Source organism: Capra hircus, chromosome 17, assembly GCF_001704415.2.
Source record: "Capra hircus breed San Clemente chromosome 17, ASM170441v1, whole genome shotgun sequence".
Classification (NCBI taxonomy): domain Eukaryota; kingdom Metazoa; phylum Chordata; class Mammalia; order Artiodactyla; family Bovidae; genus Capra; species Capra hircus.
In genome coordinates, this window is record NC_030824.1 from 37366104 (window position 1) to 37383772 (window position 17669).

The window sequence follows — 17669 nt, forward strand, 5'->3', positions numbered from 1 at the left end:
TTTTCTTTTGTGATGCCCTGTCTCTGGGAGGGATTTTCAAATTGCCTTCTTTAGAGATGGAAACTTGTTAAGCTTGAGTCAGCAGAAATTACCTTAAAATGCTCGTAAAAGTTTAAATTCTACTCTAAGCAAACAAAATTTTGTTAAGATCAGATACAGTTTTACTAGAAAAGAGAATTCTAAGAATATTGCATTTTTTCTTGAGAACTTGTTGAAAACAAGGTAAATAAAATGTCCAGTCATGGATTATGAATTCAACTCAGTTTTGGTAGAATGAGTCACTTGTCCACAGGTAACTATTTGAAGACAGAATTAAAATGATAAACTAACTTCATAGAATTAGTCCTATGCTTGCTACCCCAAAAGGAGTCAGTGTTTTGTATGTCACTCTTGCAATGATAGTTAAACACGTTTTCAATTCCTTTCCTTTCTCAGTTGAGTCTAACTGTCCAAAACCTTAAGACAATGGAAACTCTTCCTATTGGCAGATCCTGTATTAAGCTTCCTGGTTGCATTTTTTCATCCTCACATGCTCTAAGGGCTTACTTGGAGCCTGTGTTTTCCTCAGTCAGCATTCAAAGCAAGCAGGTGCTAGCCTTTTGCGTGTTCTATGGGGAATGGGCTAGAAGGAGTGACTAACTGAACAGTTCCAGTGGGAAACGCATGCAGGCAGCAGCTGTGGAATGGAAACCCACAGAAGTGTGCAGTGCTTCTGTGAGGATCCAGAGGTTGTGGCAAGTGGCCACTTTCCCAGACGGTCTCCATTCTATGATGACACCGTAGCTGCATGATGCCTCTGCTCTGAAGATGGGACATTTGGCCTTTGGATAAATATCATTCCCAGAACTTTGAGAAGACAGAACTACTTTTATTGCATGGAATGTTTTCCTTATCTGTAGTTAGGGAAGAACAAGAGGCTTGACCATACTTTTTAACATCTCACCAAATATTACTGTCAGGATAAACTGTTTTCAAACTGTATAGGATCAAATATTGTTTTTACTTGTATAAGGACAATGATGGAGGTGGGAGCAAGAAGGAAGTAGGGTAGGAAATGGAAAGATCAAGAGAAAAGAATATATCATGAATGTCAGACACATTTGTTTGTTTTCCAGCTCTTTAGTCTGTTATTGCCATCCTGAAAATTCCTTAAGCATTGTTAGGCAGGAGACTGATGGTTGAGATACTGTTTTGGGCTTCCATAATCCAGTGCTCATGGTTGTTGGCATTTTTTTAGATTACTGACCATGATTCCCTATCAGCAGTGCCTCGGGGCTATCTCTGATATTAGTCTGAATTTTCTCATCTTTATCAGAACTGGGCTATCACCAAATAGCTGTGGAATATAAAACTCCTCATGGAGTCATACTCAAGTTCCAGTTTATGTGACTTACTGTACAGATTAGATTACCCAGTCCTCAAACTGTTACTCGTTGTGTAGATAATTTCTAAATACCACCAAGTATCAGGTTGCTGTATGGGAATATAGTGAGGATTCTTATAGATTATTCCTTGTTCTATCTTTTAGCTCCTCATAAGATCTCTCTCTTTTCAAATTCCCCTGCATTCTGAGCAGGTTAATCATATTATAAATTATTTTCAGTTGATTTATAAATAACATATAATTTGCTTGTGCCAAATCTGTTTTTTAATACTAACATGTTACTAGCAGCAGACACATAGGAAATATCTGACAAAAAATTGAGAAAAGTTCTTAAGTACTGTCATTGAAAGTAGGTGTGTATGAAAAGTCTAAACAAGAAAAAGGAAATTAAAAATTGCCATATCATATACATAGTGTTAACCAAAATCTATTTCAGCAACACTGTGGGTGCTGTCTGAACACTGAGGACATATATAGATTTATATCAGTGAAAGTCAGACAGAGAGAATTGGTAAAAGTTGTCTTTTATCTTTTTATCATTTGTTTCTCATTAAAATAAATTGGACAAGGGTTTTCCTTGAGGTGTTCTGTCACCTATTCCAAGACTATGTCTGTGCTTTTACAGTACCAGGCATTTGGATTAAAAAGTGAGAAGCACAGATCCTTTCATTAAACATTTGAGTAACTGGTACTCTCAGATCATGGACTAGACTTTTCCTTTTTCCTTTAAAGCTAGCCTAAAAATGCCTTGGTGATGGTAGGAATTAGAGGAAATTCCTATGAAAATATACCCCTAGAGTGGTCTCTCTTGAACTCTTGTAAGAAGAGGAGGAAAGGGATTTTTAGTTGGGAAAAAAGTGCATACATGTATATCTAGTTTCTTCATATATTGCCTTTTAGGCAATAGAAGAAAACTAAATTCACTTGAGTCACTTCAGTAAGGCTTCCTAGCTACATATTCTGTTTCTAAACTTTATGTTCTTTTGGAAAACATGCTTTAAAATGTCTTTACAATGGAAGTTCAATTGTGATAGTATGTGTGCTCCGTCCCTCAGTCCTGTGCAACTCTTTGTGGCTCCATGGACTTTAGCCCTCCAGGCACCTATGTCTGTGGGATTTCCCTGGAAAGAATGCTGGACTGAGATGCTGTTTCCTACTTTAGGGAATCTTCCTGACTCAGGGATCAAAACTTCATGTCTTGTGTCTCCTGCATTGACAGGCAAACTTTATTACTGGTGCCACCTAGGAGGCCTTAATTGTGATAGTACTCTTGCCAAATTTATGGAAAGTTGGCATAAATCTGGCATAAATAATTTTGGCAAATCATTTTGCTGAGCTAGAGAAAAATACAGTATTGCAAGTAAAATGTCTGCTTGATTATAACAAAAATGGCCGACTCTTGTAAGATTATACCTTACTTACATAAGACAAAAGGTATGATGTATTGTCACTTGCTATTACCTGGTATTTTGACTTTTAAGACAATTTCAGAGACTTAAATGAAAAAAAATTTTTTTCTAAGCTATTACCCAGGATATGACAAGATTTTCCTTGGACACTTGTTGGGTGTTGGCTGAGCTAATTTTTTCTCTAACCAAATCATTTTTGCATAGTCCATTTTTAGGATTCAAAGTGATTTGTTCTTTTCCAGGTAGATATTTTGGTGGAAAACCACTTGGAGGTGAAATTGTCAAAAGCTTAGCAAGAAGAAAAAATACATAAGTAAAATAAAGAGAGAAGGCAGAGGCCTGTTTAATTTTCAAATTTAATAATAGTCTGTGGATAATTGAGAGTTGGCAGATATAATGTTTCCAGTCAAGCTTTGCCATTTAGAGAGAAGTATTTCATATCTACAACATCTACAAAGCACAAACACTGTCCAGGGACGCTGCATGGAATTCATCTCTTTCCAGGATTTCAAAAGTACATAAATCCATAGTGTTTGGAATGGGTATGTTTATATTGAATTTTCCCCTCTCTCTTTCTGGAGGAGAGTCAGTCAACCCTATCTTCATCCTTTGCCTTCATGCTTGGCTGGAGTATGAGTCAAAACTGAAACATGCACTCAAGTGATTATCTGTGATCTCAGAATATGCTTATTTTAAGATCGAAAGGAGAAAACATAAAAATTAGAAAAGTGGGAAATAGAAACACTTCATGGTGAATTATAAATACCTTTTTCCTCACTGGAGATACTCTAAATCAAACACTTCTAAATATGAAGTTAAAAATCATATTTTACTAAGTATTAAACTCATAAATGTATTTAACAGACAAACTTGTGCATGGATTGAATCTATGTTGTCCTCACACTGAGTTTAAATGAAAATAGGCATAGGAGTTGGACCTAATCTTAAGGTTGTTTAAAGGAAAAAAAAAATCAATTTTGTAAATTGTTTTGCACAGCTGCTACCTATACTAAACAGCTCAATAATATTACTGTAAACATCTTATAAAATCAATTGTCTTGATTCATTCATGTTTGTTCAACAAAATTATACTTTTAAATAAGCCAGAGGTTGCTTATTATGAGGGCCTCCTATTCTGATCAGACTAAATGAACCCTGCATACTATTATTTTTCTTTTCAGACTGTAATATGTTGAATTTTTAATACCACTGAATAAAAAACAGAAAAATAGCTTCTAAATGAAATTGTACACTTAAAAACATAAAATGAATTAGTGACATACTGCAAATGTTATATTGAAATAATTGAGAAATTCGCCATTCACAGTGTTATAAGTACAAATAAGCCATAATACATATTTAACTGCCAACAAATGTATTTTTTTATGTTAACAGTATACAGATTTTGTTTACTTCAACACACCAAAAAACCTGGTGATAGTCCATAAAACAAATGGACAAAATACACTGAAAATATTTCAAGATGCAGTTATTTTATGTTTTGTTGTTGTTACTGTTGTTCAGAAGAAAGATATTTATATTCAAAATATGATTGCCAAATCAGATCTCCTAATAACTAAGTGTCCCAATTTCATTTGCTCAATCAGTTAAATGAGGGGTATTTTTGGTAAACCTTTACTTCCTTGGTTCTAACTCTATAGAATTCTCAGGGCTATTGTAACTGCTCCCCACGAGGAGGAATTACACATGCTGTGGTCTCTTTTTCGGTGTTTCCTTGAATGGTAAGTAAGGAGCTGTTATTGTGGTTTACTCTGAAAACAGTTACCTGAGCTTTTCCTGCCATCTATATTCATGTTTCATTTTTTGAGCCTGGTTTTTCATTTTTCCAGTTTAGTATTTACTTACAGACACTTCAAATTTTCATTTTGTTACATAGTAGAAGGATATATATTTTTTGGAAGAATAATTTAGAATGAATTTTTGAAGGATGAAATTCACATTGAGAGAAACCACTGATACCAGAGTCTGGCAACTGGAGAAACTGTATCTTAAAAGACACAGTGTCTACAAGACAGTCATTCCATCTGGTGCTGAAGCTTACAGTGCACAGATCCTTTTTAATGGCGTCTGTGCTACACGTGACTTTTCATGTAAGTGTAGTGAATGCCAGATAACTTGTCACAACAGCCTGGAAAGCAGCAGATGTATGTGAAGCAGAGCCTTTCAGTCATCCTCTGATTGATAACAATGCTTAGAAATCAGCATCCTAACATTTGGTCCTATCACAAATCTAAACAGAGTATTAAAATGAAGAGACAGTGTAGGAGTACACCCATGGAGGATTCATGTCAATGTATGGCAAAACCAACACAGTACTGTAAAGTAAAATAAAGTAAAAATAAAAATTAAAAAAAATAAGTTTTATTTAACAAAAGAAAAAACACCCTTGGAAGAAATAAGTTTTTTGGTTATCAGAAAGAAAGGATCATAAAATGTCAGCAGGTCTCACTCATGGCCAGAAGATGATGTACCTTTTTTATACATTTATGTGAAGCACCTGATTTTGATAAAGGTCAGGACTGCTGACTCCCACGTGACTCTATATTCATCCCTATGTGTAACAAAAGGTATATAAGCAAACCCAAAAATAAAGAAATCGGATCAGTTTCTGGAAAAAAAAAAAATGAAGAGACATCACTTTGCCAACTCTGTCTAGTCGAACCTATGGTTTTTCCAGTAGTCATGTATGGATGTGAGAGTTGGACCATAAAGGACGCTGAGCACCGAAGAATTGATGCTTTTGAACGGTGGTACTGGAAAAGACTCTTTAGAGTCCCTTGGACTGATAAGGAGATCCAACCAGTCAATCCTAAAGAAAATCAACCCTGAATGTTCATTGAAAGGACTGATGCTGAAGCTGAAGCTCCAATACTTTGGCCCTTGATGCAAAGAGCCTACTCATTGGAAAAGACCCTGATGCTGGGAAAGATTGAAGGCAGGAAGAGAAGGGGACGACAGAGGATGAAATTGTTGGATGGCATCAAGGACTCAATGGACATGAATTTGAGCAAGCTCCGGGAGATAGTTATAAACAGGGAAGCCTGGCATGCTTGCCACCCATGGGGTCACAAAGTGTTGGACAGGACTGAGTGGCTGAACAATAACAACATTTGTTACACAGTAGTTTACTCAAAATACATTAGATTAATTATAAAGCCATCAAAACCTGGAAGGCTATGCATATAAACAAAATATAAATGTCAGAAGCATAAAACTGTATCATTTTTGGTCTTCATGAGTTTATAGGTACACCTTTAGGAATTTAACTGCTTAATAACTTTGAAGAAAACTTAATAAGAGTTTTCTATTATGTCAAAATTGGTGGTGTTAAAATCTGTAGAATGCTTTACATTGTTTACATATGAATATATAAAAATCATTTAATTGTTAAAATGTAGAATTTAGAGTTGACATAGTAAATGAGATATGCTAAACTTTCATAGGAATTGTGAGATCTTACAGGAAATATTACAACAAAATCACAATTTATTTCCCATACTTTGTATACTATGAAAAAGCAAAGCATATAAGTGAATATGTTTGTAGACCATCTTGATTCTGAGAAGACTATCCTAAAATATTATCTGCAATATTGTATCCTCATTCGTTAAAAGGAGCAGCCAGTTGGTGGGACAGTTGAGGAAAACTGAACGATTAAGGCAATGTGAAGGTACTGAAATAATAGACAAATTTCAAGGAAACAAATTTCTTCAGGCAATCAGATATGAATGGTCAGGACTCACAAAAACCAGATCCCACTTTCCAGCAAAGGAACTATGACTGAAAATAGCAGCAACACTCAGTACATCCTGTACAATTAAGCACATATGCAAACAGACAGTGAAACTGCTGACAGAAAGTGTCTTGTGTCTGTGTCCATAGCCAGATTGTTTCTGGAAGAATACTGGGGGAAGAAATAACTGATAAACTAAGTATCTGATATATAAGCATATCATTCAAAATGCTTCTGCTTCTTGATTTATCAGAGAGGGTACCAATGAGGAGAAGGGAAAGCTAAGCTTTCATTGTTTACAGTGGATTTAATGTTACACAGCATAGGAAACAAAGGATATTCTTGGGATAGTCCGTTAGAAAAAGCTTTCTATGAGAATTCCAGGGCAGCCATGATGTTAAACAGATGCATTATTTTCCAGACTTAGAGTAAGAAGGAACAATTGCTGATCATATATGCAGAATACTTTGTCTTAATATTTATTGTTTTCCCAGTAAAAGATATAGAAATAAAGGACTATGGTAACACTGTGTTTGAGATAATATAGTGGTCAGCAGTTTATTAAACTTTAAATCTTGAGTTCTGACTAAATTATTCAATTTTACTTTTTTTAAGTGTCATCTTTATATCTGAGATTCCTAATACATTTTTGGAGAAGGCAACGGCAACCCACTCCAGTACTCTTGCCTGGAAAATCTCATGGATGGAGGAGCCTGGTAGACTGCAGTCCATGGGGTCGCGAAGTCGGACACAACTGAGCTACTTCACTTTCACTTTTCACTTTCATGCATTGGAGAAGGAAATGGCAACCCACTCCAGTGTTCTTGCCTGGAGAATCCCAGGGACGGGGAAGCCTGGTGGGCTCCCATCTATGGGGTCGCACAGAGTCAGACACGACTAAAGTGACTTAGCAATACATTTTTAATGAGTCAGGCTGAAAACATATTTTTCTTATGTCTATGGGAGTTGGACTGTGAAGAAAGGTGAGTGCCGAAGAATTGATGCTTTTGAACTGTGGTGTTGGAGAAGACTCTTGAGAGTCCCTTGGACTGCAAGGAGATCCAACCAGTCCATTCTGAAGGAGATCAGCCCTGGGATTTCTTTGGAAGGAATGATGCTAAAGCTGAAACCCCAGTACTCTGGCCACCTCATGCGAAGAATTGACTCATTGGTAAAGACTCTGAGGCTGGGAGGGATTAGGGGCAGGCGGAGAAGGGGACAACAGAGGATGAGATGGCTGGATGGCATCACTGACTTGATGGACATGAGTTTGAGTGAACTCTAGGAGTTGGTGATGGACAGGGAGGCCTGGCGTGCAAGAGTCGGAAACGACTGAGCGACTGAACTGAACTGATTTAATCTCTCTTCAAAATTCAATTATTTCCCATGGAAATGGATATCCTATAGTTTTAACATTAACTCTGAATTAACTAATCCATATAGCAATTTACAGAGTTGTGATTTCAAAATAGAATGAATATGGGAGTACAGATATCTCTTTGAGATCCTGATAGAAATTCTTTCAGATGTATGTAAACATACACAGAATTGGGATTGTTGTTATCATATGGTAGTTCTATTTCTTTTTTAAAAAAATTTTTTTCTGGAATTTCCATATTGTTTTCCATAGCACTAAACTGCTTTATGACAACCATAAAAATGCATATTTTAGCTAGATTTTCCCCCAAGGTGTTTGGTTGAAGGAATTATCACATTTTCCCATTCTTTGCCCCAAGATTTGTTAAGTATATTGAACAAGCATACAACCGTTTTCATTCAGTTCAGTCACTCAGTCGTGTCTGACTCTTTGTGATCCCATGGACTGCAGCAAGCCAGTTTTCCCTGTCCATCAGCAGCTCTCGGAGCCTGCTCAAACTCAGATCCATCGAGTCAGAGATGCCATCCAACCATCTCATCCTCTATCGTCCCCTTCTCTTCCTGCCTTCAATCTTTCCCAGCAATCAGGGTCTTTTCAAATGAGGCAGTTCTTCACATCAGGTGGCTAAAGTATTGGAGCTTCATCTTCAACATCAGTCCTTCCAATGCATATTCAGAACTGATTTCCTTTAGGATGGACTGGTTGGATCTCCTTGCAGTCCAAGGGACTCTCAAGAGTCTTCTCTAACACCACAGTTCAAAAGTGACAATTCTTTGGTGTTTAGCTTTCTTTACAGTCCAACTCTCACATCCATATATGACCACTGGAAAAACCATAGCTTTGACTAGATGGACCTTTGTTGGCAAAGTAATGTCTCTGCTCTTTAATCTGCTGTCTAGTTTGGTGTTAACTTTTCTTCCAAGGAGCAAGTGTCTTTTAATTTCATGGCTGCAGTCACCATCTGAAGTGATTTTGGAGCCCAAGAAAATAAAGTCTGTTACTGTTTCCATTGTTTCCCCATCTATTTGCCATGAAGTGATGGGATTGGATGTCATGATCTTAATTTTTTTGAATGTTGAGTTTTAAGCCTGATTTGTCACTGTCATGTCTGACTCTTTGTGACTCCATGGACTATAGCCCACCAGGCTCCTCTGTCTAATCAGGATTCTCCCGGCAAGGATACTGGAGTGTATTGCCATGCCCTCCTCTAGGAGATCTTCCCAACCGAGGGGCTGAAACCAGGTCTTCCATATTGCAGACAGATTCTTTACTGTCTGAACTACCAGTGAAGCTAGTTTTCATTCAGTGACTAGGAAAATTTCTTTTTCCTCAGGTTGCCAAATTTCCCCCCCACACACACTGGAGGTGGAATATTTAAATAAATAAAACAATTTTTACTGAGACACAGTTGATTTGCAATATTATCTAAGTTACAGGCATACAAGTCAGTGGTTCATAATTTTTAAGGTTATTCTCCATTTTATAGTTATTACAAAATATTAGCTATATTCCTTGTGCTGTAAAATATATTCTTGTATCTTACCTACTTTATACAGATTGGTTTGTACCTCTTAATTTCCTACCCCCATCTCACCCCTCCCCACTTTCCTTTTCCCGCTGGTAAACACTAGTTTGTTCTCTATATGTTGAGAATCTGTTCTTTTTTGTTGTATTTACTAGTTTGTTGTATTTGTATTCCACATCTAAGTGATATCGTTCAGTATTCATTTTTCTTTGTCGATGTATTTCACTAAGCATCACACACTCTAAGTCCATCCACATTGCTGAAAATTGCAAAAATCAATTCTTTTTATGGCTCAGTAGTATTCCACTCTGTGTGTGTATGTGTGTGTGTGTGTGTGTGTGTGTGTGTGTGTGGGTGGGTGTGGGCGTGTGTGTGGGTGGGTGGGGGTGGGTGGGTGTGTGTGGGTGGGTAGGATATGTGAGATCTTTATCCATTTATCAGCTGATGACCACTGAGGTTGCTTCCATACTTCGTCTACTGTAATCAATGCTGCTGTGTACACTGGGGTGCATGTATCTTTTCAGATTAGTATTTTCATTTTCTTCAGATATATACTTTGGAGTGGAATTGTTAGATCATATGGTAGTTTTCTGTGACTCCACAGAATCTGTAGTTCTATTTTCAGTTTTTGGAGGAAGCTTCGTAGTGTTCTCCGTAGTGGCTGTACTAATTTACATTCCCACCGACAATGTACAAGGACTCCCTTCCCTCTGCATCCTGGCCAACATTTGTTATTTGTGTTCTTTTTGATGATACCCATTATAGGTGTGAGGTAATATCTCACTGTGGGTTTGGTTTGCATTTCTCTGATGATTAATGATGTTGATCATCTTTTCACGTCCACCGTCTGCATGCCTGCTTTGGAAAAATGTCTGTTCAGTTCTTCTGCCCATTTTTTAATCGAGTTGTTTTTGTTTTGATGTTGAGTTGTATGAACTGTTTATGTATTCTGGATATTAACTCTTTATTGGTCATATCATTTGCAAATATTTTCTTCTGTTTATAGGTTGTCTTTTTGTTTTGTTGATGGTTTCCTTTGCTGTGCAAAAACTTTCACACTTAATTAAGGTCTCGTTTATTTCCACTTTTGTTTCCTTTGCCTTAGGAAATAGATCCAAAAAATATTGTTATGATTGATGTCAAAGAGTGTTCTATGTTTTCTTCCAGGAATTTTACGGTTTCCGGCCTTGCATTTATGTCTTTAATCCATTTTGAGTTTATTTTTTTATATGGTGCTAGGAAGGGTTCTAATTTTATTCTTTTATGTGTAGCTGTCCAGTTATCCCAGCATCACTTGTTGAAGAGACTATTTTTTTCTCCATTACATATTTTTGCCTCATTTGTCATAGATCAGTTGACTGGATGTGCATGGGTTTATTTCTAGGCTCTCTATTCTGTTCCGTTGATCTCTGTGTCTGTTTTTCTGCCCTAGGTTGCCAGATTTTTCATGGCTGAACTTTTATATGGCTGAACAGGGGATTTACAGTGCTGTTGGGGAAAGGCAGCCTGAAGAAAGTGTCTTTCTCTTTAGGCTTCTGCAATGTGTTATATCCTAAATGTCTTGTTATTGTCCCATGGAGTTACTCTTTTCATTCTGTTGAAAACTCTGAAATCACTGCCAAACCTTGCAGTTTCATCATGGGGTGCATAGGTTTTCTCCTTCTGATTACCATTTTCTTTGTCTCCTTCCACAATGTCTCTTTTTACACTGAACTGTCATCCAGTATCATGTTCAGCATCTTGTGGAAGCTCACCTATCCTAAGTTTACCATCTACAATGCATGCTCATTGATTTTCTATTTACTGTCTTATCATCAGAAAAATTTTCCTAAAGGTATCTTTAGATTGTGTGTGTTCATTAATCTGCTTTAACAATTTTGGACACCTAAGATGTCTATCCTGTTAGTAACTAGTGTTTAACTTGCCAAATAAAACAGGAAAAATAAAATGAAGACAATCACTTGATATTTTAATCAAAGCCTTAGACTTACTGAAAATGTAGTTTGGCAAGTGAAGTGACTTAGGCCATGCTGTGCATGTCTATGCTTAGGACACACAACCTGAGTTTTCACTGTACATAGCAACACCACTGGAACAGAAGGTTCCAGAGAACAAATTAGTCTTAAACAAAAACTTTTAATACTTCTAAACAAATTTGTGCCTTTAGTAATGGTTACAAGTTATCTTTTAACACACTAACTTTAAGAGAACATGTTCACAACTTAACCCATTCATCTCCAACAGAACCACAAAACAGCCCTTTTTTTTTTTCACTGCAGTGTTATTTATTTCTTAAACTTTTTATTGGAAGGTAATTGCTTTATGACCTTCTGTTGGTTCTTGATCTACTTTTTATTTTGGTTAATTCTGTCCCTTATGATCCATAAGCTTCTAACTCACTAGTTATTGCTGCATGATTAAGGAATGACTCAAAAGTCAGAAAGAAGATTTGCTAAGGAAAAATTCCTGACCATCTTTTGTACATTGAGGGTATATAGACAATGTGGTATTGCTGAGATTCATGAAAATTAAAAGACATAATTGCACGCTTTGGAAAATGTATAATTGTTATGATAATAAAACTAAATAATAATATAGGAAAAATTGGTTATAAATCTGCATAGCCAATGGTTAAGAAAACAAAGAAAAGTCTTCTGACAGAGTTCACCTTGTTCCCACTTTTGGATGAGAAAAAGGAAATTAAACTTTTTTGGTTGGTTATTTAGCTTGTCATTTTGCTTCCACATTATCTCTGAAGACACATTCAAGGATAACTTGATATGGCTGGAGTAAAAAAGATAATGCTTTCTGCTTTTTTCATCTCCTTAAGTTCTTCATATTAACTGAGAATAATAACCCTCCATGCAGCATACCCAGTTGGTACGGGCTTTGTTTAGGTTCTAGTTTTTAAGGACTGCTGTCTAATGGGCTTTCCTACCCTGGGTACTATTATAGAACAGTGATAGCAAACATCAGTAGAGCTCACTTAATCAAGGTACTTTTCCTTAATCTTATAAAAGATAAACTATTAAATCAAGAATTATAAAAGCAACACAAGATTTAATTGACAATATGTGTACCCACTTTATGGAATAAGTGTGGTTTATCACATAACTAATAATCATAAACAAATATGTGATCCAGAGTTCTCTAGTCCTTATAGATCACCCTTTGATACTTCTCAAATTGTGATTTGAGGCCCTATTCTATATTGAGAGTGGGATGTTGTGGAGATTTTTTCCCTCAGCTGATTCTCTGGAAGTGTTACATGTTCCATGAATACAAGTTGTTCTCAATACCAGTTGTGCCAAACCTCTGTGGAGGTCCTGTCTTCTGCCCCATGAGTAACTTCTAAGGAAGTTTCACTTTTCCCATATCACTTCACTATAAGCATGGATACAGCTAAATTTTTCAATTCCTCAAGGCAAAAACAAAGAAGAAAACTGCTTTAAATGTGAATTAATAACCTTATTTCTAGAGAAAGAAATTATATTTTCCTAGGTTTCTAAACAACATAACAATCTCCCTTTTAGAACTTTCCTTTTCCTAAATACTGCTTATAATACATATATTGTGTATAGCTAGGATCGCAATAAACTGTGGAAAATTCTTAAAGAGATGGGAATACCAGACCACCTAACCTGCCTCTTGAGAAACCTATATGCAGGTCAGGAAGCAACAGTTAGAATTGGACATGGAACAACAGACTGGTTCCAAATAGGAAAAGGAGTACATCAAGGCTGTATATTGTCACCCTGCTTATTTAACTTCTATGCAGAATACATCAGGAGAAACGCTGGGCCAGAAGAAGCACAAGCTGGAATCAAGATTAGCGGGAGAAATGTCAATAACCTCAGATATGCAGATGACACCACCCTTATGGCAGAAAGTGAAGAGGAACTAGAAAGCTTCTTGATGAAAATGAAAGAGGAGAGTGAAAAAGTTGGCCTAAAGCTCAACATTCAGAAAACGAAGATCATGGCATCAGGTCCCATCACTTCACAGCAAATAGATGGGGAAACAGTGGAAACAGTGTCAGACTTTTTTGAGGGGGCTCCAAAATCACTGCAGATGGTGACTGCAGCCATGAAATTAAAAGACGCTTACTCCTTGGAAGAAAAGTTATGACCAACCTAAATAGCATATTGAAAAGCAGAGACATTACTTTGCCAACAAAGGTCCGTCTAGTCAAAGCTATGGTTTTTCCAGTGGTCATGTATGGTTGTGAGAGTTGGACTGTGAAGAAAGCTGAGTGCCAAAGAATTGATGCGTTTGAACTGTGGTGTTGGAGAAGACTCTTGAGAGTCCCTTGGACAGCAAGGAGATCCAACCAGTCCATTCTGAAGGAGATCAGCCCTGGGATTTCTTTGGAAAGAATGATGCTAAAGCTGAAACTCCAGTACTTTGGCCACCTCATGTGAAGAGTTGACTCATTGGAAAATACTCTGATGCTGGGAGGGGTTGGGGGCAGGAGGAGAAGGGGATGACAGAGGATGAGATGGCTGGATGGCATCACTGACTCGATGGACGTGAGTCTGAGTGAACTCCGGGAGTTGGTGATGGACAGGGAGGCCTGGCATGCTGCAATTCACGGGGGTCGCGAAGAGTCGAACACGACTGAGCGACTGAACTGAACTGAACTGAACTGACACAGTTAAGTGGCACTTGTTATCAGTTTTTCCACCACAAGGTTCTTGCTAAAATCTTGGTTTGATACGTTTTAATGGAACTTTTTTAATCTTAGTTCTGCCTAAATATTTTGTTTCTTCAGTTTTCTTTATTCTCCAATATCTGCCAGTTCCTTTCTCTGAGGAATCCCTTGCAAATTCATGTGGAGTATTCATGAATACCAACAAAAGCTATAAGACATTCTCCATCTCTCCATCAGCAGTTGCCTAAATGTCAGCCTTTATGCTACAGAAATGACATCAGCTACCCTTTAATTCATACTGCTGTTTATTCTGTGTCAGCTGATTGCAACCTAATGGTTGAATTGGCACAGTGCCTCTCAAGTTGTGTACTTGAGCACGGTGCCCAGTCCAGCTACCCAGAGGTATATTTTTTCTTCATGATGGGAGCCAGGCAAAGAAGGAAAAAGAGAGACAGTAATCAAACTCCTTGGCTTGTGATTTCAAAAAAGTTTCAAAAAGTAAAAATCTTGTTAAAAGAATCTTATTTTGTGATGACTTCTTGATCCACACCATGCAATTTGACCCTAAACTTGTGTCATCAGAGGCTCTGCTCTCTGTCATTATACAGTCATTACACGGGGTCCACAATAATATTTGTCAATAGGTAGTGGATGATTCTTTATATTAGAGCCAAAGTAACTTTTGCAAAGTCATTTTTAGAGTTTCTTTTATTGTGACAAAAAAGACCTTGAACTAAATATGTAACACTGGAAAGACTATAGTTTTTTAATTATAATAATAATTGAATATCTAAGCTATTGCTCTAATAGAGTTAAAATTGGTTTCTGCTTATCCTTTCATTAAGTAAAAGTTTATTGAGTATGTTTTCTACAGTGCCCTGCTGGGTTTTGTGGATATAAAAAAATGGAACTAGGTCCTTTTCTTCAGAGACCTTACAGTCTAGTGGAGAATAAAAACTTAAAAACCAATAGTTATTATTTATTGATATTATACTAGAGTAGCTATTCTTACCCAGGGGTGTACAACAAAAGCACACGGGCATTTCTATTATCTTTTTTTTTTTTTCAAAACACACATACATGGTTGTCCTTTAGGTATACAAGTTTTAAAAAACATTATTGTAATTTTGACTTGCATGTTTATTAGAGCCCCAGAAAGAGAAAGGAAATGCTAGCATTTAGCAGAGGCATTGATTAACCCAGGCTGGGAGGTAGCATTTGGTGTAGGGCAGTTTTAATCCTGATATTGAAGAGTATGTGAGCATTCAGTAGGTAGAGAAAATGGGAAGAGCAGAATCAGAGAAACAGTAGAAGAAAAGGTATATAGTCATGCTTATAAATAGAAGGAGGACATCACATTTAAGGATAGCATGGCAGGGCAATGACTTATGAAAACTTGTGGCGAAAAAACACACAAAACTTTAGATCTAGTGGCGAAAAAACACACAAAACTTTAGATCTATGTTGACTAACCACAAAATAAAGTGTCTTTAGAAGTAAACATGTCAACCAGAATTTGAATCAAAACCAATGCCTGTGCCTGTGTAAGGGCCAACTTAATTTTCTGGCAAGGAAGGAACCAGTGTACATGGTTGTGAGCAAGGGTGACGGCATGAGAACTGGCTCCCCTTTGAAAGAAAGTTGGCTCAAAACATTTGTTCTCTAGGCAGGATCCTTCTCAATGCATGTCATAGCTGAAATTATGCCTTTTCTTGATTAGTCTTCTTTCTAGTTCTTAATAGATCAGAAATGAAGTAGGAGTAGGCATGTGAGGTCAATGAGTCTATAAATAATAATCCTTTATATGAGACATGCATTGGACTAAGCACTTGTAAAATATTGCTTTATTTAGTCTTCATCACCATAGGACTTATCAGCTCCATTTCACTGGTGAGAAAGCTAAGGCTTTGATAGTTGAATAGTTTGTCTACAATATCTTGATATTCAAACTCAGACTTTAAAGACTTCAAAAGACCCTGCTATACTGTCTTATTTTATGATTTAGAAATGCTGTTCTAATAAATCTTCCGCTCATAAGGAGGAATGTGGTGGAAAACACACTGAACAAAGTACAGTGTACTGTATGCATGACATAGAAAGAACTGTCAAACGATTAAGTTTTCACTTGCTAGCATAAATTAATTTTGTCACCTTGAGAACATAAATAATTGATAACTACCATGACTTATTAGTCAAAGTTTGAATGAACTGTCTTCAAATTGAACATTTAGATGAAACATACTCTATACCATGAAGAAATCTTTAAATGGAAGTTAAAGGAGAGATCAGTATAGCTCTTAAGTGTTTATTACTCTTGCTTCTGCAGGTCGGGAAATAGGGAAGATGTCTTCCTTTCTCACATTTTTACAAGGTTAGACCACTTTCTTTCATGAGTATGTAAACCTTCCTGCACAGGTTTAAATGTCAGCTGTATTACACTCTCACCCTTCTGGGACCTATGATTTACTGACTCCGTGTCAATCTTTCCCATTCACCAAAGGATTTGACATAATTTACCTCTTTACCCCAAATTTTGTACATTGTCAAGACAGAGTCATCATTTATTGAATTAACCAATATTCTATAAATAGCTTCTCATTTCTGTATTTCCTCTACTCAAATCTTGAAACCTGGACTCACAGGTTCAAATCCCCAACCTCACCACTTCAACCTTCCAATCTTACCATTCCACTGAAAATGGAGTGACCACCTCATCACTAAGCCCACAGGCATTATTGTGTTCTTGTTAATTGGTTTGTTTCTCAGCATCTTCATCTTGCAAAATGGTCTTTTCAGGCCTCTATGAAATCACACTATCCTTGTTTTTGTTTCTTTAATCTTTCTGTGTTTGTGCTCAGTAGCTCAGTTGTGTTCGACTCTCTGCCTTGAACTTTAGCCTTCGGGCTCCTCTGTCCATGGGATTTTCCAGGTAAGAATGCTGGAGTGGTTGTGATTTCCTCCTCTAGGGAATCTTTCTAACACTACTTTTTAAATCCCCTTGATGAGTTTATTGTCCTCTCCATTCTTTTAATTGTCAGTGTTCTTTAGATTTTCATTCACAACTGCAAATACCTCTATAAAGTAATTTCATCTGTTGCCATCTTTTTAAGCCCACTTTCTACCTAGATGACTCCAGCTTAGTTCATCCCCTGGACACTTTGAAGACTCATATATCCAATCACACACTAAACATTTTATTGTGGAGAAGTAGTTTCAGCCTTTGAGAATCTATGCAGAGGACAGAAGCAACAGTAAATTTACAGAGGCTGAGAATTTCATTTTGAGTAAACTGGAGAATGAAAAATGAAATGGAAAAAAATGACAGATATTATTCATGGAGATCTTTATAAAACATACTAAGAGATGTTGTTCTTTAGTCACTAAGTTGTGGTCGACTCTTTTGTGACCCCATGGACTGTTGCCCACCAGGCTCCTCTGTCCATGGATTTCCCAGGCAAGAATACTGGAGTGGGTTGTCATTTCCTGCTCCAGGGTATCTTCCTGACCCAGGGATCAAAGCTGTGTCTCCCACTTAGCAGGCAGATTCTTTACCACTGAGCGAGCTGGG